Genomic DNA, 4,078 nt, shown 5'->3' on the forward strand with positions numbered 1-4,078 from the left:
TTCATATTTTTTTTCTTCTTGAAGCTTTTGAATTTTATGTTTCTAAACTATTATTTTGTGGTTTTAGTCATGTATGATATGAACTAAATTCTTTCTCTAGGGTTTAATGTAGTCACCTAGATTTCTATTTATTGTTATTATGATGTTCTATTGATTCTTCTTCTTTATTCTAATCTATATAATGTTTTCTTAATGATAGTAAATATCTGATCAATATTGGCTTGATTTATGATTTTGATTCAAAATTCGAAGGATGTGAATTGAATATGCTATCGTTATATAGACATAGGTTACATATTGGATGAAAGTACCTGAATGGCTTGTGTAGCAATTAGGTTTTTATGCTTAATGCCTGCTATGTGTTTAAGTTTATCACAAAGATGTAGAAAACCTGCATATAGGCTGAGATCTTATATCTTGAAAAAGAATAAGAATCGATTTTTGTTAACCTACTATTAGATTAGGAAGATAAGATTTAGAACTGATTAGTAAAAAGAAATAGAATGTAAAGTTGATGAAGTTAATACCCTATGTTTTAATTATTGAATCACATTTTATTATTGCAAAGTTTATTTTAATTTTAAGTCTTAGTTTAAAAATCACTTTATTTTCAACAGCCAAATAGAAATTCAAAAGCAATTATTGGTAATTGGTAGATAGTACTTGTGGGAACGATACTCTACTTACTATTTCATTACTTGAATCAATTGTGTATACTTACACATAATATTTTACCAATCAAGATTTTGGCGCCATTGCTGGGGACTAATATCCAATATCAAAATTAATTATTTTTTGTTCTACTTTGGTTTTTTACTTTAAGTACTCATTCGAATTGTGATTGTATTGTGTTTTAGGAATTATTGGTATATGTGGGGAAGTAAACAAAAGGAACTCATACCGGTAGATCTTGAAATTGAAAGAATGTGTAGACAAAACCGAAAGATAAAGAAAATGTTGGATTTTTCCATGGATAAGAACGCGAATAACAATGTCAACAACAATGCAAATATGGGTAACGCAGGTAACACAGCAACTGAGGCTGACCCGCCATTGAGAAATTATGTACTCCCTACTGTTACGGGGATACATTCAAGTATTCGACCTCCTACTGTAGAGGTGAATAATTTTGAGATAAAACCCTCAATCATTTAGATGGTATAGAATTGTGTACAATTCGAGTGATTACCAAATGAGGATCCAAATCTCCACAACACCAACTTTTTAGAGTTGTGTGAAACATTCAAAATGAACAGGGTGAGTAACGATGCTGTCAGATTAAGATTATTCCCATTTTTGTTACGAGACAAAGCTAAGAGTTGGTTGAATTCATGACAAGCCAACTCTATAGTCTCTTGGGAAGACTTGGCTCAGAAATTCCTTGGTAAATATTTTCCTCCTGCAAAGTCAGCCCGATATAGAGGAGAGATTAATAACTTTCATCAACTAGATGGGAAGTCTTTATATGATGCGTGGGAACATTTTAAAGAGTTGCAAAGGAAGTGCCCCCGTCATGGAATAGAGAAGTGGCTGCTGGTGCACACGTTTTCCAATGGTTTGGGGGGAAATACAAGGACCATTATTGATGCAGCATCGGGAGGAGTATTTATGAGAAAAAAGTGCTAATGAAGCTTATGAATTATTGGAAGAGATGCCCATGAATAACTACAACTGGGCCACTGAGTGTGAGAATAAGAAGGTGGCAAGAGTCTTAGAGGTCGATCCTATTGCTTTATTAACCACTCAAGTGGTATCTCTAACCAAGCAATTGCAACAGAATAACCTTTCCACCCAAGAAATGCAAGTACAAAATGTAATGAGTTGTGAGATTTGTGGGGGTTCGCATTCTTATGAATAATGCTCGAGTACTGCTAGTTGCTCAACAGACGTGAAATTTTTTCCTTTGGAACAAACACATGCTATTGGTAACTTTCCAAGACCTGCACCCAACACTTACTCAAATACTATACTCCTGCGTGGAAGAATCACCCCAACCTATCTTGGAAAAATAACCAAGGTTTACAACCACAATATCCACAATATTTACCTCAACACCCACCTCACCAACCAACTTATGGACTACACTCTATGCCTTATTATGATCCAAACCCACACCCATCTCATCCACTACCACATCCTCCAATGAACTAGCCAACAACTTAACTTGACCAGTTAAATCAATTCATGATAGAGACAAGGTCTTCAATAAGAAATTTGGAGACACAAATGGGCTAGTTGGGAATTCAATCAGAAATCAAGAATTTTCTAGTAGACCGCAAGGGAATTTGCCTAGTTCCATAGAGGTAAATCCCAAAGAGCAATGTCAAGCTATCACTTTGAGGAGTGGGACTAAGTATGATGGGCCTACAGTGGATGACAAGGGAAAGAAGATAGAGGATCAACATGCTACTAGTCTAGGACAAGAGGAGGTTACTAAAAACCTTCCAAGGAAAGAGAAGCCGAAATACACCAAGCCTACACCAAAGATTCCCTATCCTCAACGGTTTCGAAAGGTCAATCTTGAAAAACAATTCTCCAAATTTCTTGAAGTATTTAAGAAATTTCACATTAACATTCCTTTTGCAGAGGCTCTTGAACAAATGCCTAGTTATGTGAAGTTTATGAAAGAGATATTGTCTAATAAGAGAAAAATGGAGGATTATGAAATCGTGGCATTGATAGAAGAGTGTAGTGCAATTATTCAAAAGAAACTTCCTCAAAAGTTAAGAGATTCGGGTAGCTTCACTATACCTTGCACCATTAGGAACTTTCATTGTGATAGGGCTTTATGTGATTTGGGTGCAAGCACTAATCTAATGTCGCTGTTCGTATTTAGAAGACTTGGTTTGGGGGAAGCTAGACCAACTACTGTTACTCTTCAACTGTCTAACCATTCATTAACACACCACCGAGGTATTATAGAGGATGTTTTAGCATAAGGTAAATAAACTCATCTTCCCAGTGGATTTCATTGTATTAGATATGGAGGAAGATGAGGATGTGCCTATTATTTTGCGAAGACCATTTTTAGCCACCGGTCAAGCTTTGATAGATGTCCAGAAGGGTGAGTTAAGGCTCAGAGTACAATGTGATGAGGTAGTTTTTAATGTTTTTAAAGCCTTGAAATATCCTTCAGCTAGTGGCAGTTATTTCAGTGTTAGTGTATTGGAGGAACAAGAGGAAGGGGTCAAGGATATTGAGGATCCACTTGAGTTGAGTTTGGTTGCAACTCCAGAAGAGTGTGATGGTATTGAAGCCAAAAAATATGTTAAGTGGTTGAACTCATCGGGGAAAATTTATAAAAGGAAATATGAGGAATTGGGCAAGTGCTTGAGAGACCTCTCCCATCTATTGAGAAGCCACCAGTTCTTGAGTTAAAGACATTGCCTGATCACCTTCGGTATGCATATTTGGGTGAGAACAACACACTACTGGTTATTATTTCCACTTCGCTGTCTCTGATTGAATAAGAGAAGCTACTTAGGGAGTTGAGGGCTCACAAGCTAACAATTGGGTGGACTTTGGCAGATATGAAGGGTATAAGCCCTTCAACAATGATGCCTTGCATATTAATGGAGGAGGATAGTAAGCCTAGTATTGATGCTTAGAGGAGGCTTAATCCTTCAATGAGTGAGGTGGTAAGGAAGGAAATCATTAAATGGTTGGATGCAGGGGTGATTTACCCAATATCTGACAGTGCATGGGTTTGTCCTATTTAGGTAGTCCCGAAGAAGGGGGGCAGGCGGTGGTTAAGAACGATAATAATGAACTGATTCCAACTCGTACGGTGACGGGGTGGAGAATTTGTATGGATTACCGTAAACTGAATAAGGAAACAAGGAAGGGCCATTTCCCCTTGCCTTTTGTAGATCAGATGTTGGACAGATTGGCATTCCATCCTTATTACTGTTTCTTGGACGGGTATTCAGGATACCATCAAATTCCCATAGCACCGGAGGATCAAGAAAAGACCACCTTCACGTGCCCTTATGGAACATTTTCATTTTGAAGAATGTCGTTTGGGCTATGTAATGCTCGAGCAACATTTAAGAGATGTATAATGTCTATCTTCTCAGAC

At 37.1% G+C, this 4,078-nt stretch overlaps 1 non-coding gene across 1 annotated transcript; it reads right to left on the reverse strand.

The window, feature by feature from the left end:
* Positions 1-1,414: 1,414 nt before the first annotated feature.
* On the reverse strand, positions 1,415-1,520 carry LOC133820278 (small nucleolar RNA R71). The gene has a single exon (XR_009886698.1). It is a non-coding gene; the product is annotated as a small nucleolar RNA R71 (small nucleolar RNA).
* Positions 1,521-4,078: the final 2,558 nt, after the last annotated feature.

Source organism: Humulus lupulus, chromosome 2, assembly GCF_963169125.1.
Source record: "Humulus lupulus chromosome 2, drHumLupu1.1, whole genome shotgun sequence".
In the NCBI taxonomy this organism is placed as follows: Eukaryota; Viridiplantae; Streptophyta; class Magnoliopsida; order Rosales; family Cannabaceae; genus Humulus; species Humulus lupulus.